Source organism: Loxodonta africana, chromosome 13 (assembly GCF_030014295.1).
Source record: "Loxodonta africana isolate mLoxAfr1 chromosome 13, mLoxAfr1.hap2, whole genome shotgun sequence".
Classification (NCBI taxonomy): Eukaryota; Metazoa; Chordata; class Mammalia; order Proboscidea; family Elephantidae; genus Loxodonta; species Loxodonta africana.
In genome coordinates, this window is record NC_087354.1 from 4,724,214 (window position 1) to 4,745,818 (window position 21,605).

Sequence of the window (21,605 nt, forward strand, 5' to 3'; positions counted from 1 at the left end):
GAGTGGAGCCAGAGAGATTCCCTTTCATGGAAATGAATTAGACTGTAAAGATAGAAGCAGAGCTGAACCTACGAGGTCATAGAGGAGAGGCTGGTGATGCCATTTTCATATGGAGAGTAAAGTATGGAAAGCATAATAGTGGTAGAGAAAATAGAGAGTAGATGGTTAAGCAGACAGTTTCATACTGAAACAATAAGACACCAGAGAATAGTAGCTATAACCTGGGCCACAGCATATGGCCTTGAAGTACGTTTACTGCTCATCTCCAGGGAAGGACATTCTCATAGCTCTTGCAGGAGTTGGGCAACAGGCATTCCTGGCTGTGTCCACTCAAAGGCGGATTTTCAGAAAGAAGAAGATGCTTTCTCCTGAGATCCAAAGAGTCACCATGAATCCCCAATCACCCCGTAGGTTCTGACTTTCTTGAAGCCCAGGATTCCGTTTTCACTGGATAACTCTCCACGTGACTATTCAGAACAAACCTACTATGGCTTCAGTTAGCATGAACAAGCTCTGTTCCTATCCACAGTAGATCCTAATCCAAACACTGGTAAAGCACCAGGTACATGCTAGTCTCATGTCCTTTAACCCAAATGCTCGTCTCCTTTAACCAAACTGCAGGGGAAAAGGGAATCAAATACGTCCTTCTGTGCATCTGGTTAGGTAGCAGGTTTGGGGAAAGTTCTTTGACTTTTCAATGGCTGAGAAGTGCAGTGAGAAAAAATATCAACATATTCTACAAGTCTGGGTCAAAACTGAAGTTTTCTAGACAAATGTCACGCAGGTGTCATGCAGATACACACAAGAAGGGCCATGCCATACACACAAGAATGGGTCCCTTCCAAATGGCATGACAGTTCTAGTTAGCCTTCCAAGGACTGCATTACATTCTATAATCCAAAATCAATACAAAGCTCTTTGGTATATTTTTATGACTTTCTGGCCAAGTGAAGTGCCAGCCTCCCAGTTTAAACTTCTGGCATGCTCTATAGAGATTGAAAACTCAACATCCATAAAAGATACCTTTGAAGCAAAGTTAGAATAAAGTTATGTTAAAATTACAAATTTTTATGAAATTTTTTATGAAGAGCCCTATTGAAAATGTTCAAATTTTTAAATTCTTCCTACATATTTTGGTACCTATTCATCTGAACAGTTGATAATTGAGATTACTCTTTCTTATTGTTTTGTAATTCATTATCCAACACCATCCTAACACATACACACACACACACACAGACCACATGCCACACACAAAAATGTAACATACAACACCAACAGCACATACAGTATACACACATACCACACAGAAACACAAACACATACATACATGCCCAAATTGTTTGGGGACAACATGTGTATCTGGCTCACATTATGTAGACTGTTTCACATTACTTATTAGAAGGGAAACATGACACATGTAGAATTGATGCAAGAATCCTCTCTGTTTCACCAAAGCAGCTACTGTTTTTCTCCCCAGGACAGTGGTTGTCTGGGTCTTCTCATTCCAGTATAGCACTGGCTATAATATGGAGCCTCTTTCCTGTTTATCTATGGAATAAGGTAGACACATCTATTCACTGCTCTTCTTCATGGGGAAGAAATATTCAGAAAACACCCTCAGGATGGAGAGTGAGATACAGGAGCCTGCTCAGGCTACAGAAGATAGACACTGAGATGCTCCAGTGGAAGAAGTACAGAAAGGCCTGCTGTGTTACTGAGACAAAGTAAAAAAAAAAAGGGCAGGAAAAAGTCAGGAGGGGTAGAAAGAGGGATCAAGAAGGTATGTAGCATGAAGAACCCCTACCAAAGTTACAACATCCTCACACAAGTTGGCTGAACTCATGTGTAGGCTTGATGTGAGTGGATTTCTTATGTGAGACAACTGGATTTTGTGCCCCTAGAGCTTTGCAGAAATCAGAAAAGGGCTGAGGAATTTCATAGTCTGGAGACTTGAGAGCTCCAGCTCAGTTACTGGAGATGGATTGAGGGCACAGCAGCCCCAATGACACTTGGGCTCCATCTGCACACTCCCGAACATTCACACACATCTTTTGTGATTCCCTAACAAATAGTATTTGTCCTGAGAGGAGAACCTAACCAACATTCAGCTCCACTGCCACGGCCCTCTAATCTGAGTGTTCCTCTGCTGGACAGAGGTGAAAGAATGAGAAATATGGCCAGATGAAGCTCTCTGTAGTATTACTTTTTAGTAGCTCCATTTGTTGTTGTTTCTTTTTTGTTTTTTGGTTGAGAGATAGCAGTGCCTAGAGTATCTGTGGCTGCAATGTGTGCTGATAGAAAAGCAGAGAAAGACGGTGCCAAGTGATAGAGAAGGTGTCTGCATTCAACATGCCCTTTCTTTACAGACAGTCACACCTGGAGGATGCTGAAGGTAGAAAGTAAAACCAAACAAGAGCATCCATGGAGAGGTGGAGAGGTGAGGTTTGAGGATTGAACAACACTATAGAAATGGATGCTCAGAACAGTCAGCCATGTCCACTTTATGTAACTTGCTCAGTGCTCATCTCTGAGTTGAGCATTTTAATATGCATACTTTTAATCTCACAACAACCACACTAGAGCAGTATTACTATTATTCCTATTTAGCAGACAAGTAAACCAAGTCTTGGGAACAGTACGGAGCACAATGCACTGAGAGGCAAACACGGCATTCAGACCTGGCAGACTGAACCCTATACTCCACTACTTCTTTCACACCCCTTCTGCCTTGAATAGCACAAAACCATGTCTTAAAAGCCTAGTCAGAGGGTGAGGTTCTTGCCATGAAATAAGAGCAATAGGGTGGAAAATTTTTGTTAAAAATATATTTACAAGCACATATACATACATTCAAACATATATATATATAATATTCTCATCATATATATGACAAGTTGGATGTATGATACGTAAAGGAAGAAAATTAATGTTCTACATACTACCTCTGCAGTATATGTAGTGATATTTAATCCAAATGATTTCCCACCCATTGTAGAGTAAAGGTTAGAATTTATTAGTCTTCTACTTTTATAAGGAATACATTCCTAAAGAGATGTCAGTCAAGTGTGAAAATGCAAGGAATAAACTTGAAGGTTATAAGTGGAATACTGTCTTTGGAGAGTCCAAAATCATATTGTGAAATACCAGGTTAACATTCCTCTTTCAGATACTGTCTGTAGCTATCCTTGTGTGCTTGGTTCCTACACCACTGAGCAGACGGTAAGTGAGTCTGAGTCAAAGGTTACAATCCACAGCTTTCAGCTGTTGAATGACTTTGATTTAATTTCAATTATGTTAAGTTTATGAGACGTACTATGGAATCAGCACTCCCACGTCTTAATTCCCACTCATTTAAAAAGATTAGTAAGGGCAAAAGGAGTCCTGATGGTGCAATGGTTAAGTGCTTAGCTGCTAACCAAAAGGTTGGTGGTTTGAACCCACCAGCTACTCTGTGGGAGAAAAGACCTGATGATCTGCTCCCATAAAGATTATTGTTGTTGTCGTTAGGTGCCATCAAGTCACTTCCAACTCGTAGCAACCCTACGTACAACAGAACAAAACACTGCCTGGTCCTGTGCTACCTTCACAATCATTGTTATGCTTGAGTCCATTGTTGCAGCCACTGTGTCAACTCATCTTGTTGAGGGTGTTCCTCTTTTTCGCTGGCCTTCTGCTTTACCAAGCATGAGGTCTTTCTCCAGGGACTGATCCCTCCTGATATCATGGCCAGAGTATGTGTGATATAGTCTCACCATCCTTGATTCTAAGGAGTATTCTGGCTCTACTTCATCCAAGACAGATTTGTTTGTTCTTCTGGGAGTCCATGGTATATTCAATATTCTTCACCAACGTGATAATTCAAAGGTGTCAATTCTTCTTCGGTCTTCCTTATTCATAGCCCAGCTTTGGCATGTACACGAGGTGGCTGAAAACACTGCGGCTTGGGTCAGGCGTACCTTCGTCTTTAAAGTTACATCTTTGCTTTTCAACACTTTAAAGAGGTCTTTTGCAGCAGATTTGCCCAATACAATGGGTCATTTGATTTCATGACTGCTGCTTCCATGGATGTTGATTGTGGATCCAAACGAAATGAAATCCTTGACTTCAATCTCTTCTTCATTTATCATGATGTTGCTTATTAGTTCAGTTGTGAGGATTTCCTATGGGACTGTTCTACTCTGTCTTATAGTGGTGCTATGAGTTTGAATCAACTAAACAGCACACAATAACAAATAAGGGAAAATACGGCAAATATAGGAACTATACAAATTTAGGTTTCTCCACAGGTCACCTGGTGGGGCTGCTGTGGAAATACAGCTGTTGGCTGTCTAGGATCCCCACTTCCTGCTACAAACATTCACCTGAAATGTTTACTTGGCAATGAAGTTCAGAAAAGCCCCTTGTAGAGATAATGTTGGCAATGAATGGAGTCTGGGATTCACACTTAATGATGAGTAATTGGGGCATACAGACAATCTCTTTCCCCACTTGTATGAGTCTTTTGAACTCACAGTAAGTACAGGAGAGAAGAGATTTCAAAGGTTTGGGGTGAGGTTGATTCTGATGTCCCTGGCTGACCTTTGAGAGGTTGGCTCCTGCCTTGACCAGCTTTCTCAGAGAGGCCTTCTGGAAATAAAGTATCCTGGACCCAGCTTTCTCTCCTCACATTACATTATTTCAATGTTTTCATTACACTTAAACCATCTAGAACTGCGGTGTTATTGCTAGTCACTTTTGAGTGGGCTCGGATTCTTTAAGCCCTTATCTACAACAAACCATTGCCTTGTCCTGTACCATCTTCACAATTTTTGGTATTCCAGTCCATTGTTGTGGTTACTGTGTATTTTGAGTTCTTTCCCACCTAGCGGACTCATCTACTTGCACTATATCTAACAATACTCTGTTGTGATCCATAGGGTTTTCCTTGGCTGATTTTCAGAAGTAGATCACCAGGGCTTGCTTTCTAATTTGTCTCAGTCTGGAAGCTCTGAGAAAACCTGTCTCACCATGGATGACCCTGCTGGAACTTGAAATACCAGTGGCATAGCTTCCATCATCACAGCAACACGTAAGCCACTATAGTACAACAAACTGACAGACAGGTGGTGGTCTACAATTATAGTGCTCATGTATTTGTCGACTTGCAGCCCTTTGGGTGCCCCCTGGCTGAGCCATGAGAGCAGGGCTTTTCTCTCCTGTTTATAGCTATCTCCAGGGCCTAGAACAGAGCCACTCACAGCACGCACTGGTAAATATTCACTGAACCACAGGTTTGTGTGGAACTGGCTAAAATGTGGAAAGAAAAAGGAGGTAGCTGGGCCTTTGTTGGCTTACTCCTCCAACGATCGCTCCCAGTAGGAGCTCTGGCCGGCACGGTGGCTGACCCCTCAGAGTCTCTATGAGCTCCTGGGTCAGGATACTTGGAAGAGATGATACTTTGTTAATTGACAAGTGGTCTTTGTGCATCTTCCCCCTGCAGAAACCTTATCAGGCTAATGTCAATGCTTACAAGCTCAGAGAGGATCACAGAGAAATGCAGCCCTCTGTGGAGTCTCCTGGCTCTCTGATTCCAGTCTTGTTAAACCCACAGGTCCCAGAGCCAGTTGTACCTCCTGTGTGACTTCTGGCCTGCACTTGGGGTGCCCAAATGTTCAGGAACACTGGGCAATGGTTACGTGCATGAATGCAGCCCAGCACCACAGCCAGGGTATTGCTTTACAGGTGACCACTAAGCCACCAGCAACCACTCACCACTCTGTGATGACTCATGATCATCTTCATTCCTGATTCCCCAGGTGCCATGTGCATCAGATGACAGAGGCTTCCATCATTTCCCCAGAAATAGGAACTCAGAAGCAAGTGTTAGGGAGTTGATTTAAATAATTCAGAGGGAGTGTTTTCTAAAACTGGTGCTTATTATTCCATGTGGAGAAGACACAGGCACAGACCAACTTTTAAGTTATCCTGATTTTTTTTTTTTATATAAAGTATGTAAGAAAATGCATTCACAGAACTGTCCTAATGTCCTCACGTACAGACTCCTTGAGGAGGTTGGGGGAAAAACCATTGTGGAAGGCTGGTTGCATTAGTAGCCCCATTCCCCAGGATCTACTCTCTCTAGCTATTAGAAAGCCATGCTGAAATGAGTCTGCTGGTCCTCAGAGGAGACTAGAGGCACAGGGACCAGGACTGCAGTGTCCAGTCATCCTTGCTGAGACCACCCCAGGCAGCTAAAGTCGACCTACCCAAAGCCTTTGAGTAAGGGAGCTGGGTCAGCTGAGATGCTCACCAACCACCCAGACACATGTTCAGTGAATACTCACCGAGACTTCACAGCTGTTCGTTACACAGCATTGTCACAGCAATAGATGGCTAGTAATCAATACAAGGAACTGCATACATAAAGACACATAAATTATTTTATATACAAACATAAATCACAACGTGATACTTCTTAGGTGGGTCAGAAGATAGCAAAGCTCTGAGTAGACGGCATTGTTCTAGAATAGGAGCATCTATTTCTAAAGTGAAGCACAAACCCACTATCACTATAGGAATATCAGTCTTTGTGAAATAAGTAGTAACATAAGGCAAATGAGACAGGCCTGATGACCTCCCTACACTTTTTCAACAACACAGTGATAAAGTGACACAAAGGCCAAAACTGGTGATAGTGCAGAAAACCCAACTGAAGAGAAAAGTATCTGTCCTTTCAGGAACGGAACTGCCAGGGTGCACGGATGAGGAAGTTCTTAAGGAAAACCACAGGTCCAGCACTCTGAGAAGAGGGGTACAAACAGTTTGGAGGAATCAGAAAAGTACTTTGAGTCAATCCAACTCTGAGTTTGTAACCTATGGCACTTGGGGATTTCACAGTTTGGAACTGTGTTGTCCAGTAGCCAGGAGCCACATGTGGCTATTTGTACTTAAGTTTGAAATTAATTAAATTAAAATTTCAGTCCCTTGGATGCACTAGCCACATCTCGAGTCTTTAATAGCCACATGTGGCTGATGGCTACCACCTAAGAAAATGCAGATATAAAACATCTCCAACCCCATAGAAAGTTCCATTGAACGGGGTTAAAAAATGCCTTTGAGCCAGACATAACTAGAGACCTGTTCTGCCCACTAACGCACCAGTTCCTCTCTCTCTCTCTCTCTCTCTGATTGGCTTTAGAGAATACAGCTCCCAGAATGAAAGTGGCTGGGGCACCAGGGAAGGTGCATTCAAACGCGCTAGAAGCAGAGGCTCTCAGGAAACCATCACAAGAGGCAGGTGTCCACAGGGCATGAAAGCCATGAGTGCAGGGAAGAAATGTCCAAAAGGTCAGCAGTTTAATCTACTAGCTGCTGCTTGAAGACTCTATGGGGCAGTTCTACTGTGTCCTATAGGGTCGCTATGAGTCGGAGTCAATTCGACAGCAATGGGCTTGGAAGACCCTATTCAAAGTAGCACACATTTTGCAGACTTCATTGCCTAGCCGGTTTACCAGCAGTTGGAGAAAAAGACCTACCCTAATTGAACGTTAATCAGGCATCACACATTGAGCACATTAACCTGATCTTCAGCTTTTTTTTTTTTTTCAGCTTTATACCCTCGAGGCTAGAGCTTCCAATTCGAGAGAGTGAGTGAGATTGAAGGGCCAACATCACCATGCCCATAGGTCACTAGGAAAGCACTTTGAGGATAAACGTTATGAATGAAGCAAAGAAGAGCTCTATGAAAAGTTTGGAATCTTAGAAAACAGAAAGTTGAAACATTTGGATGATATACACCTGGTTGTCTGTCTCTTTAAAACAAGAACAGGGAGGCATAAGGAAAGAATAGGGTGAGATGAAGGCAGAGACACAAAGAAGCTGGGAAAGCAAGAGAAGAAGGCAAGGAAGCCCAGCCATATGTGCTGAATTGAAAATTTGTACTGAAGGCAGTGCCAGTAGAATTACACAGCTGAAAATCACTTAATGGCACAGATGGCTTCTTAAGCTTGATTAAGGACACAAGTCACTCGGGAATCTTGTTAATATGCAAATTCTGAGTCAGAAGGTGTGGGTTCTGTAACTCTGAATTCCCCAGAATGTCATCCTTGGTAAAGTGCCTGTTCATATCCTTTGTCCATTTTTTAAATGGGTTATCTGTCTTTTTGTTGTTGAGTTTTTGCAGTATCATGCAGATTTTACAGATCAGAGGCTGATCAGAAATGTCATACCTAAAAACCTTTTCCCAGTCTGCAGGTAATCTTTTTACTCTTCTGGTGAAGTCTTTGGATGAGCAAAGGTGCTTGACTTTTAGGAGCTCCCAGTTATCTAGTTTCTCTTCTGTTGTTAGTACATTGTACGTAATGTTTTGTATACTGTTTATGCCGTGTACTAGGGCTACTGGGGTTGTCCCTATTTTTCCATCCATGATCTTTACCATTTTCGATTTTATGTTTAGGTCCTTGATCCGTTTTGAGTTAGTTTTGCTGCATGGTGCGAGGTATGGGTCTTGTTTCATTTTTTTTGCAGACGGATATCCAATTAGGCCAGCACCGTTTGTTAAAGAGACTGTCTTTTGCCCATTTAACAGGCTCTGGGCCTTCTTTCAAATATCAGCAGCTCATATGTGGATGGATTTATGTCTGAATTCTGAACTCTGTTCCATTGGTCTATGTATCTGTTGTTGAACCAGTACCAGGCTCTTTTGACTATGGGTGGTATAACAGGTTCTAAAATCAGGCAGTGTGATGCCTCCCACTTTGTTCTTCTTTTTCCAGTAATGCTTTACCTATCTATCTGGGGACTCTTTCCCTTCCATATGAAGTTGTTGATTTGTTTCTCCATCTCATTCAAAAAATGACGTTGGAATTTGAATCAGAATTGCTTTGTATCTGAACATTGCTTTTGGTAGAATATACATTTTTACAATGTTGAGTCTTCCTATCCACGAGCAAGGTATGTTTTTCCACTTATCTAGCTCTCTTTTGATTTCTTGCAGTAGTGTCCTATAGTTTCTTTTGTATAGGTCTTTTGTGTCTCTGGTTAGATTTATTCCTAAGTATTTTATCTTCTCAGGGGCTATTGTAAATTATATTGATTTATGATTTCCTCTTCTATGCTTTCTTTGTTGGTGTAGAGGAATCCAACTGATTTCTGTATGTGTATCTTGCATCCTGATACTCTGCTAAACTCTTCTATTAGTTTCAGTACTTTTCTTGAGGATTCTTTAAGTTTTTCTGTGTGAAAGATCATATCATCAGCAAATAGAGATACCTCTACTTCTTCTTTGCCAATTTGAACGCCTTTGTTTCTTTATCTGGCATAATAGGTCTGGCTAGGGCTTCCAGCACAATGTTGGATAAGAATGGTGGTAAAGGGCATCCTTCTCTGGTTCCCATTCTCAAGGGGAATGCTTTCATTCTCTCTCTGTTTAGGATGATGTTGTCTGTTGGCTTTGTATAAATGCCCTTTATAATGTGGAGGAATTTTCTTTCTATTCCTATTTTGTGGAGAGTTTTTATCATGAATGGGTGTTGGACATTGTCGAATGCCTTTTCTGTATAATTGATAAGATCATGTGGTTCTTGTCTTTGGTTTTATTTATGTGATGCATTACATTGACTGTTTTTCTAATATTGAACCATCCCTGCATACCTGGTATGAATCCCACTTGGTCATGGTGAATTACATTTTTGATATGTTGTTGAATTCTATTGGCTAGAGTTCTGTTGAGGATTTTTGCTTCTAAGTTCATGAGGGATATACATTTGTAATTTTCTTTTCTGTGGTCTCTTTACCTGGTTTTGGTATCAGGGTTATGCTGGCTTCATAGAATGAGTTTGGGACTATTCCTTCCTTTTCTATGCTCTGAAATACCTTTAGTAGTAGTGGCGTTAACTCTTCTCTAAAAGTTTGGTAGAATTCTCCTGTGAACCCATCAGCGGCAGGGCTTTTTTGTTGTTGTTGTTGTCATTGGGAGATTTTAAATTACTTTTTCAATGTATTCTTTTGTTATGGGTTTATTTAATTGTTCTACCTCTTTTTGTGTTAGTGGGTAGGTAGTGTGTTTCTAGAAATTTGTCCATTTCCTCTAGGTTTTCAAATTTGTTAGAGTACAGTCTTTCATAGTATTCTGTTATGATTCTTTTAGTTTCAGTTGGGACTTTTGTGATGTTGCCCATCTCATTTCTTATTGGAGTTATTTGCTTTGTCTCCTGTTTTTCTTTTGACAGTCTGGCCAGTGGTTTATCGATTTTGTTCACCTTTTCAAAGAACCAGCTTTTGATCTTGTTAACGCTATCAATTGTTTTTTCTGTTCTCTATTTCATTTAATTCTGCTCTAATTTTTATTATTTGTTTTCTTCTGGTGACTGAGGATTTCTTTGTTTCCTCTTCCTATTTGTTCAGGTTGTAAGGTAATTCTTTGATTTCGGCCTTTTCTTGTTTTTGGATGTGTGCATTTATTGCTATGAGCTGACCCCTGAGCACTGCTTTAGCCGTATCCCAAAGGTTCTGATAGGAAGTGTTTTCATTCTCATTGGATTGTATGAATTTCTTTATTCCATCTTTAATTTCTTCTATAATCTAATTGTTTTTGAGCAAAATGTTGTTCAGTTTCCATGTGTTTGATTTCTTTTTTTTTTTTTTCTGTTATTCACTTCTAGTTTTATAACCATAAATGGTCAGAAAAGATGCTTTGTAATATTTCAATGTTTTGGATTCTGCTAAGGCTTGCTTTATGGCCTAATATGTGGTCTATTCTAGAGAATGTTCCATGTGCATTGGGAAAGAAAGTATACTTAGATGCTTTTGGGTGGAGTATTCTGTATATGTCTATGAGGTCAAGTTGGTTGATTGTGGCACTTAGCTCTTCCATGTCTTTATTAAGCTTCTTTCTGGATGTTCTGTCTTTCACTGAAAGTGGTGTATTGAAGTCTCCTACTATAATTGTGGAGCTGTCTATCTCACTTTTCAATGTTGTCTGAGTTTGTCTTATATATCTTGAATTCCTGTGTTGGGTGCATAAATATTTAATATGTTAATATCCTGGTATATTGTCCCTTTAATCATTATACACTGTCTTTCCTTATCCTTTGTGGTAGATTTAACTTTGAAGTGTTTTTTATCAGAAATTAATATTGCCTCTCCTGCTTTTTTTTTTTGATTGTTGTTTGCTTGATTTTTTTTTCATCCTTTGAGTTTTAGTTTGTTTGTATCTTTAAGTCTAAGATGTGTCTCTTGTAGGCAGCATATAGACGGATCATGTTTTTTTACCCATTCTGCCACTCTCTGTCTCTTTATTGGTGCATTTAGTCCCTTTACATACAGCATGATTATAGATAGGTATGAGCTTAGTGCTGTTATTTTGATCTTTTTTTGTGCGCTGTTGAGTTTATTTTTTCCACTTAACTTTTTGTCCTGAGTAGTTTTTCTTTGTAAATTGTGTGTTCCTCTTTTTCATTGTTGTTGATTTTGTTGAGTCTTTATGTTTTTCTTGTATTTTATTCTCATGTGTAGGATTGTTAGCCTCCTTTGTGGTTACCTTAATATTTACACCTGTTTTTCTAAGTTTAAACCTAACTTTTATCTCCCTATATCACCTTGATTTCCTCTCCATATGAAAGATCAAGGACTACTTTATTTAGTCTTTATTGATTTAATGTTGTCATCTTTTACATAACGACATCACTGATTCCTTGTTTTGAGCATTTTTTTTTTATCTTGATTTATTTTTGTGATTTCTCTACCTGGGTTGATATCTGGTTGCTCTGTCCTGTGTTCTAGTGTTGGGTTTTTAGATGATGTTATTGATTTTCTAACGAGAGGACTCCCTTTAGTATTTCTTGCAGTTTTGGTTTGGTTTTTGCAAATTCCCTAAACTTCTGTTTATCTGGAAATGTCCTAATTTCACCTTCACATTTGAGAGACAGTTTTGTTGGATATATGATTCTTGGCTGGCAATTTTCTTCCTCCAATGCATTATATATGTCATCCCATTGCCTTCTTGCCTACATGGTTTCTGCCTAGTCAGGTCTTATTGACTCTCCTTTGTAGGTGACTTTTCATTTATCCCTGGCTGCCCTTAAAATTTTCTCTTTATCTCTGGTTTTGGCAAGTTTGATTATAATATGTCTTAGTGATTTTCTTTTCAGATCTACCTCATATAGGGTTCAATGAGCATCTTGGTTAGATATCTTCTCATCTTTCATGATGTCAGGGAATTTTTCTGCCAACAAATCTTCAATAATTCTGTCTGTATCTTCTGTTATCCCTCCTTGTTTCAGTACTCCAATCACTTGCAGGTTATTTCTCATAATAGAGTCCCACATGATTCTTAGTGTTTTTTCATTTTTTTAAATTCTTTAATCTGATTTTTCTCCGAATATATTGTTGCCAGTGTTTTATCTTCAGTCTCGCAAATTCTGTCTTCCATTTCCTGAATTCTGCTCCACTGACTTCCTACTGAGTTTTCTAATTCTGAAATTTTATTGTTAATGTTCTGATTTCTGGCTCTCTATGGATTCTTGCAGCCTATTAAATTTTTCCTTATGTTCTTGAATAATCGTGTTAATTTCCGGGACTGCTTTATCTGTGTTCTCCTTGGCTTGTTCTGCATTTTGCCTGATGTGCTTCTTGATGTCTTGAAGAGTTCTGTATATTAACCTTTTGTATTCTACATCTGGTAATTCCAAGAATACATCTTCATCTGGAAGAGTCTTTGATTCTTTGTTTTGGGAGTTTGTTGGAGCAATCATGGACTGCCTCTTTATGTGATTTGATATCGACTCTTGTCTCTAAGACATGTATAAGTTATTGTATTAATTTATTTCATGTTTTCTCACTGTGTCCTAGCTTCTTGCTTTGTTTTGTTTTGATACACCCAAATGGGCTACTAGAGTGAGCTAACTTATTGGAGCCTTTGAGCACTAATGTCCTGTCACCAAATGGCTAGAGCTGTTATCAGGCACATGAGGCTAGAAGTCCATTCACTATTCTTGTATAGATTCAGCTCAGGTGTCCAGGTGGTCGGTCACCTAGTGTGTGGTGCAACCTCTCACATACGATCTTAGAAGAACAGGGGTAATTGGTGCATGCACAGGTTTCTGGTTGCAGCAGGTGGTCACACTCTGAGGAAGGCAGGGGGCTGACAAACATCCCCCGAGTGTCTGTGAGGAAAGAGTGTCCCTGTTCCTTACAGCACACATGTGGGTGGGCTCTGCAGCCGGACCATGGGCACCCAATGCTTTTGGCTATAAGGGCTGGGAGGCACCACTTATCCTTGGACCCCTGTCACAGGTGGCTAGGTGGCATGGGTGGAGCCACCAGTCCTCAGGCCCCTGATATGGGTAGGTGAGGGCCCTGTTTAATAGGCAGAATGGTATCAAACATCAAAAACCTACATCTCCACCACAGAGCTGAAACAGTTACAGTCAGACCTCAAACAGATTTGCCCTTGCAATATAACAGCCAGATCTTATCTACTGTAATTGGGCCACCTGGACCCAAGCAGGGTTGAAAGTCAAAGTCTGTGGACCACTTGTGCCTGGACAGGAGCCACTTCTGCACTGGATTTCCAGATTAGGGGAGTCAGTAGAGTATTTTCCCCCATTTGTTAATTTGTTCCTTCTCCAAGGCCAGGAGAATGGCTCAGAGAGCGCAGCAGGACCAATCTCAGGCCCAGGGAAATCAACTGTCACTGAAAACAGCTGGAGCAGAGGAAAGAGGGATCAGATAGATGGAAGAGAGTTGTTTCAAAGGGAGGAGCTATTAGCGCCACGTGGTAAATTAGACAAAATCACTTATCTTGTGCTGAGAGCACTGTTTTATCTTAGTTTCCAGAGGCATGTGTAGATTCTGTGCACTGGTTTGGCCCCGCCACAGTCGAGCTAGGGGATCGGGGTCGTGCAACCTCTCTTGCCTTCTTTCACTGAAGCAGCTGCATCCTGAATGCCACCGCCAGCTCCGCCATGGTCGTGCCAGGGTACCAGGGGTGAGCTACCTCACTTGCCTTCTTTTGCTGAAGCAGCCACATCCCTAAACACTACCACCAGATCCACCATGGTTGTTCCAGGGCATCAGGGCCGAGGTGCTCTCACCGACTTGGCAACTGCTTGCTGCCTCTGCACCGTCTCTCCCTCCCCCTGCCACTCAGTCTGATTTCTTAACTTTGTCTTTAATGTTCAGGGTTCCTAGCTTCTCATATATATAATCAATTCACTTGTTTTTTCTGGTCTCTGTTATAACAGGGACCACCAGAAGCATCTGAGTACTCCGCCATCTTGGCTCCTCCTCCATAAATTCTTTAAAAAATAAAGGAATATCAACCATTTCAGGAATTGTTGTTGTGTGCCTTCTAGTCAGTTCTGACTCATAGTAACCCTATGTACAACAGAACAAAGCACTGCCCTGTCCTGCATCATCCTCACAATTGTTGGTATGTTTAAGCCCATTGTTGCAATCGCTGTGTCAATTCATCTAGCAGAGGATCTTCCTTTTTTTTTTGCTGACGCTCTACTTTACCAAGCATGTTATCTGTTATGGATGGAATTGTGTCCTCCCAAAATAGGGTCAACTTGGCTAGGCCATGAGTCTCAATATTTTGTGATTGTCCTCCATTTTGTGATCTGATTATCCTCCATTTTGTGATGTGTTGTAAATCCTAGGCACTATACTTGTGGTTGGAGCCCTGGTGGTGCAGTGGTTAAGAGCTCGGCCTCCAAACAAAAGGTCGGCAGCTCAAATCCACCAGCTGTTCCTTGAAAACCCTGTGGGGCAGCTTTACCCTGTCCTATAGGGTTGCTGTGACTTGGAATCAGCTCAATGGCAGTGAGCTGTTTGGGGGGGGAAGGTGGGGGATATACTTGTGGTTATGGTCCCATTTGGGGCTGAGCTGTCTATTATGTTAATGAAGGAGGATTAGATTATATTAATGAGGATTAGGTTATGTTTGTTATGTTAATCAGGTAGGATTTGGGTGGTGTATGACTTGATTCACCACCCTAACCCACAAAGGATAAAAGCAGACAGCAGCAAGCAGAGAGAAAGGGACTTCCTACCACTAAGAAAGAAGGGCCAGGAAGAGAGCATATCCTTTGGACCTGGAGTCTCTGCACTGAGAAATTCATACCCACAGGAAGATTGATAACAAGGAACTTCCCCCATAGCCAACAGAGAAAGAAAGCTTTATCCTCTGGAGCTGGCAACCTGAATTCAGACTTCTACCCACCTAAACTGTGAGAAAATAAGTTTCTGTTTGTTAAAGCCATTCACTTGTGATATTTCTGTTATGGCAGCACTACATAACTAAAACAATGTCCCTCTCTAGGAACTGGTACCTCTTGATAACATGTCAAAGAACTTTCTTCTAAGGAGCATTCTGGCAGGACATCTTCCAAGATAGATTTGTTTGTTCCTCTGGCAGTCTGTAATATATTCAATATACTTCTCCAGCACCATAGTTCAAAGGCATCAATTCTTCTTCAGTCTTCCTTATTCATTGTCTGGGTTGCGCATGCATGCGGCAATTGAAAATACCATGGCTTGGGTCAGGTGCACCTTCGTCCTCAAAGTGACATCTTTGCTTTTCAACACTTTAAAGAGGTCTTTTGCAATGTGCCTAATGTAATAAATCATCTGATTTCTTGACTGTTTCTTCCATGGACATTCATTATGGATCCAAGTAAAATGAAATCCATGACAATTTCAATCTTTTCTCTGTTTATCATGAGGTTGCTTATTGGTCCAATTGTGAGGATTTTTGTTTTCTTTATGTTAAGGTGTAAACCACACTAAAGGCTGTAGTCTTTGATCTTCATCAGTAAGTGCTTCAAGTTCTCTTTGCTTTCAGCAAGCAAGGCTGTGACATCAGCATATCTCATGTTGTTAACTAGTCTTCCTCTAATCATGATGCCGCGTTCTCCATATAGTTCAGCTTCATGGATTATTTGTTCAGCATACAGATTGAATGAGTATGGTGAAAGGATACAATCCTGATGCACACCTTTCCTAACTTTAAATCATGATCTATGTATAGATTCCTCATGAGCACAATTAAGTGTTCTGGAATTTCCATTCTTCACAATGTTATTCATAATTTGTTACGATCCACAGAGCCCAATGCCTTTGTGTAATCAATAAAACACAGCTAAACATTTTTCTAGTATTCTCTGCTTTCAGCCCAGATCCATCTGCAATCACCAATATCCCTTGTCTGATGTCCTTTTTTGAATCTGGCTTGAATTTCTGGCATTCCCTGTCAATGTACTCCTGCAATTGTTTTTGAATGATCTTCAGCAAAATTTTACTTGCCCGTGATATTAATGGTGTTGTTCAATATTTCCACATTCTGTTGGATCATTTTTCTTTGGAATGGGCACAAATGTGGATCTCTTCTAGTCAGCTGGCAAGGTAGTTATCTTCCAAATTTCTTGCCATAGATGAGTGAGTGCTTCCAGTGTTGCATCCCTTTGTTGAAACATCTCAATTGTTATTTCATCGATACCTGAAGCCTTGTTTTTCACCAATGCCTTCAGTGCAGCATGGACTTCTTCCTTCAATACCATCAGCTCTTTATCATATGCTACACCTCCTGAAAGGGCTGAACATTGGCCAATTATTTTTGGTACAGTGACTCTGCATTCCATCTTCTTTTGATGCTTCCTGTGTCACTCAGTATTTTGCCCATAGAATCCTTTAATATTTCAACTAGAGGCTTGAATTTTTTCTTCTGTTTTCAGCTTTAGAAATGCTGAGTATGTTCTTTCTTTTTGGTTTTCTAATTCCAGGTCTTTGTACATTTCACTAGTGTATTTTACTGTGTCTTCTCCAGCTGCCCTTTGAAATCTTTTGTTCAGCTGTTTTACATGATTGTTTCTTCCATTCTCTTTAGCTATTCTGTATTTAAGGGCAAGTTTCAGAGTTTCTTCTAAGATCCATTTTGTTCTTTTATTTCTTTCCTGTCTTTTAAATGATATTTTGCTTTCTTAATGTATAATGCCCCTGATGTCATCCCACAACTCATCTGGTCTTTGATCATTAGTGTTCAATGCATCAAATCTATTCTTGAGCTGGTCTCTAAACTCAGGTAGGATGTACTCAAGGTAATACTTTGGCTCTTGAGGACTTGTTTTAATTTTCTTCAGCTTCAACTTGAGCTTGCATGTGAGCAATTGATGGTCTGTTTCACAGTCAGCCCCTGGCCTTGTTCTGACTAATGATATTGAGCTTTCCCATCATCTCTTTCCACTGATGTAATCGATTTGATTCCTGTGTATTCCTTTTGGCAAGGTCCACATGTATATTCACCATTTATGTTGTTGAAAAAGGTATTTCCAATGAATAGGTCTTTGGCCTTGCAAAAATCTGTCGTTTGATCTCCAGCATCATTTCCATCAGCAGGGCCATACTTTCCAACTACTGAGCCTTCTATTTTGTTTCCAACTTTCACATTTTAATCACCAGTAATTATCAACGACTCTTGGATGTTTAATCAATTTCAGACTGCAGATGTTGGTAAAAATCTTCAATTTCTTCATCTTGGCATCAGTAGTTGGTGCATAATAACTGGTCTTCCTTTTAATCATACTGATATTATCCTATCACTGACAGCATCGTACTTCAGGATAGATCTTGAAATGTTCCTTTTGACGACGAATGCTCTGCCATTCCTCTTCAATTTGTTATTCCTGGCATAGTAGAATATATGATTGTCTAATTCAAAATGGCCAATACTAGTCCATTTTCAGGATATTTATCTTCAAGCAGTCCATTCCATTTTTGACAACTTCAATTTTCCTTGATTCATATGTGGTACATCCTACATTCTGATTATTAATGAATGTTTGCAGCTGTTTCTTCTCATTTTGAGTAGTGCCACATCACCAAATGAAGGTCACAAAAGCTTTAGTCCATCCATATCATTAAGATTGACTCAACTTTGAGGGGGCAGCTCTTCCCCATTCATATTTTGAGTGGCTTCAAACCTGGGGGTGCTCATCTTCTGGCACTATACCAGATAAAGTTCCAATGCTATTCTTAAGGTTTTCACTGGCCAATTTTTTTTTTTTTTTTAGAAGTAGATCTCCAGGTCCTTCTTCCTAGTCTGTCTTAGCCTGGATGCTCTGCTGAAACCTGTCCACCATGTGTGACCCTGCTAGTGTTTGAAATGCTGGTGGCATAGGTTCCAGCATTATAGCAACATTCAAGCCACCACAGTACGATACACTGACAGATGAGTGGTGGCTTTTAGGAAGAGTTTCCATAAAAAAATAATCTATTACAGAACACAGAAATAGAATTCAAATTGAATCATTTTGTGATGATACACACACACATATAATCTTTTTTTTTTTTTTTTTAACAGAATCTACCACTGCTTTGGCAAAGCTCCTTGTATTGTATACATCAGATACAAATTTATGACAAGGTCCCAGCCTCTTCCCTATGGGAAAATTTACCTAGGGCAGTTCAGTGAATCAGTCTGCGGTTCTTTGAAACTTCAGCTAAGACATGGATGTTAAGAGAAGTCAGTCTCTCTGACCCTTCCCAGGGAGGTTGGCACCTTCTCATTGAAACACTAGGAGGTCTGATGCCTGCCTCACATCTGAGAAAAGGAATGCAGCTTCCATGTGCAGAAGAGAGGAGGCTGACTGGGAGCCAGCCCAATGATGCAGGTATATTTCCTGTGAATCAGACATGAGCTGCATGGGAAAATAGACAGGTGGAGTCATCTCAGGTCTGCTCCAGTAGGTCTGCCTGAGAGGAGGAGGATGGAAGATAACAATTAAAGATGGATTCCTAGGACTAAGGAGAGTCTCAAGGGACACAATGGAATAAAAAAGCACCCTACTCCCTTGCTCCACACTCCACCAAGATACACTGAAATGGTGCCAGTTCAAGTAAGATTTTTTTTTTTTTTACCAGTTTTCCTTCCTCCTCACCCCTTAAAATAACAGAAAAAACTACAAAATTGGGTAAGTCATATACAGACTATCAAGCTGGGCAGCAGGAGAAGTAGAAGTCAGAGGCTGAGAAGCTAACTACCCTTCCCATGCCCACTGCAGGATTCCAGCCTGAAACAGGGTTGGGCTGTGGGAAGGGAAAATATTTAACTCTAGATCTGAATTTAGTATTAAACACTGAACTGAGAATGGCTGCCTAACATAAAGATGGAAAAGAACTATTCCTAAAACACTGGCAGAAAACCTGTGGGATTTGCCCAAATTTTCATCTGTGGCAGAGAAATTTCATATATCACTGAACACAAAGTCACATAATGACTAGATTATAATTCATGTTTATTACAAATAAACTGGTTGCTAAAGATTTTTAAAATTATAATTATAAAATACAAACAGTTGCCATTGAGTGCACTCTGACTCATGGTGACCCCAAATGTGTCAGAATAGAATTGTGTTCCACAGCGTTTTCAATGGCTGATATTTTGGAAGTAGATCTCCAGAGCTTTCTTCCAAGTTGCCTCTGGGTGGACTCAAACCATCAATTTTTTGGATAGCAGTTGAGCAAGTTCACTGTTTGCACCACCCAGTGGCCCCCCAGTTAGTGCTGAATTGATTCCAACTGTTGGTGACTCCATGTGTGTCAGAGTAAAACTATGCTCTATAGGGATTTCAGTGGCTGAGTTTTCAGAAGATTGCCAGGTCTTTCTTTGGAGGCACCTATGGGTGCACTCAGATCTCCAACCTTTCCGTTAGCAGCTGAGCACAGCAGCCATTTGCATCACTAAGGAACTCCAAATTAATCATAAAAAAAAAAAACCCAGTGCCGTCGAGTTGATTCCAACTTATAGCAACCCGATAGGACAGAGTAGAACTGCCGCATAGAGTTTCCAAGGAGCACCTTGTGGATTCGAACTGCCAACCCTTTGATTAGCAGCTGTAGCACTTAACCACTATGCCACCAGGGTTTCCAAAAAATTAATCATAGGCAAGGCAAATTCAACAATTTTTTAAGTCTTAGTCACCACAATAAAATAGAATTTATCCCAGGAATTCAAGGATAGCTCAAGGTAGGAAATCAGTATATCAAGTTACAGTTCAATATATAAAGTAATCATATAAATAGGTGAGAATTTATAAAATCATATTACTTCTAATATGTAAAAAGAAAATAATCTAGGGTCAGTCATCTCATTCATAATAATTTGTTAAATATTGGTTTATAAGTTCCATGCGTTGGTGATATTATCTGTATCTTAATCCATGACACAGTTCCCAGAAACTAATTGACAGCCAAAATACATGTACATATATTCGTTTACGGAAGTGAAAGAATAATAATTTCCTTAAACTACTAAAAGTGTAAATTATTTTTCATAATAGGGCACAAGAAGCACCCCTATTATAATGAAGACTGAGGTGATACTTTACACTGTTATCTGTATTGTTTATCAATGTTCTGGAAGTTGAAGCCAATGCAATAAAGCAGGAGGCAGAAATAATAGTAAAAACTATTGAAAGTGAAGATAAAGAATCCTTTCTATAAGCAATATGATAATATGACGGAATTCCTCAAGAGGATCAAGTAAACTGCTAGAATAATGAGAGATTAGCCTGGATGAATAGGATATTGCATAAATACATAGATAAACATAACTATAAATGCATAAATCAATATCTTTCCCATGCACCAGGAAGTCAGTTAAATGATCCCATTCCTAATAGTAACACATTTTTAAAAATAGAAATAGCAGAGGAGAAGCCAACATGGCATCCTAGACAGACCAAACATGCCGTTCCTCTGCAGCAAAGACCTGAAAAAATAAGTAAAACAGATACAAATGTTAATCCTGGAACCCCACACATCAAAGGAAGGGATGAAGAGCTAGATCAAACACCTGATGGAAGAAGAAACTGATGGAAAACAGATCGAGGACAGATATGAAGTGGAGGTCCCCTATCAATTAACATGGCACAGCATTACCATCCTGAAGCATAGCCAGCAAGTACAGGAAGGCAACATCACAAAGCTCCCAACAGAAGACAGCACCCAGTAACCAGAGAAAACCACTTTCCCACCCCCTCACCTTTCTGATGAGTAGAAGCAAGAACCTCTCCATCCTAGAAGCCCCTATGGCTGAAGTCCACAATATGAACTCCCCAATCCTCCCTGGGCCCGCCACCAACCCTCCCACCATAGAGATTTATTTTTTCCTTTCTTCTTTTTCTTTCTCACTCTTACCTAGCCCCTTATACCACATCCCCACCTTACTGCTGACCCCACAGGTAGGAAGCCACCAGGCTGCTGCCACAAGTCCACCATGCCCCTACCACTGGCTCCTGCAGCACCACCATATTTTTTTCTTTTTTTTTCACTTTCTCATTTTTCTTTCTCTCTCCCACCTAGCCCCATATGTCACCTCCCCTCCCTTTCCACTGGCCTCTGGGTCTGCCCTGCCACTACTCACTGGTGCCCACCGTGCTGCCAGATTTTTATTTTATTTTATTCTTTCTTCCATTTCTTTCTCTCTCCTACCTGGCCCTGTATGTCACCTCCTACTTCTTCCCACTGGCCCCCATAACACCGTCATTGCTGGAGAACCACTGGTGCACTGGTCTGTCACAGCCCATCTGCCAAACCCGATCATACTGCCATTTTTTCCTTTCTCT

The 21,605-nt window shown here is 40.5% G+C and overlaps 1 protein-coding gene across 2 annotated transcripts in view; it reads right to left on the reverse strand.

The window, feature by feature from the left end:
- The window catches only part of GABRB3 (gamma-aminobutyric acid type A receptor subunit beta3), a 379,863-nt gene that overhangs the window by 84,224 nt on the left and 274,034 nt on the right, over positions 1–21,605 (reverse strand). The gene's annotated exons all lie outside the window — the stretch shown is intronic.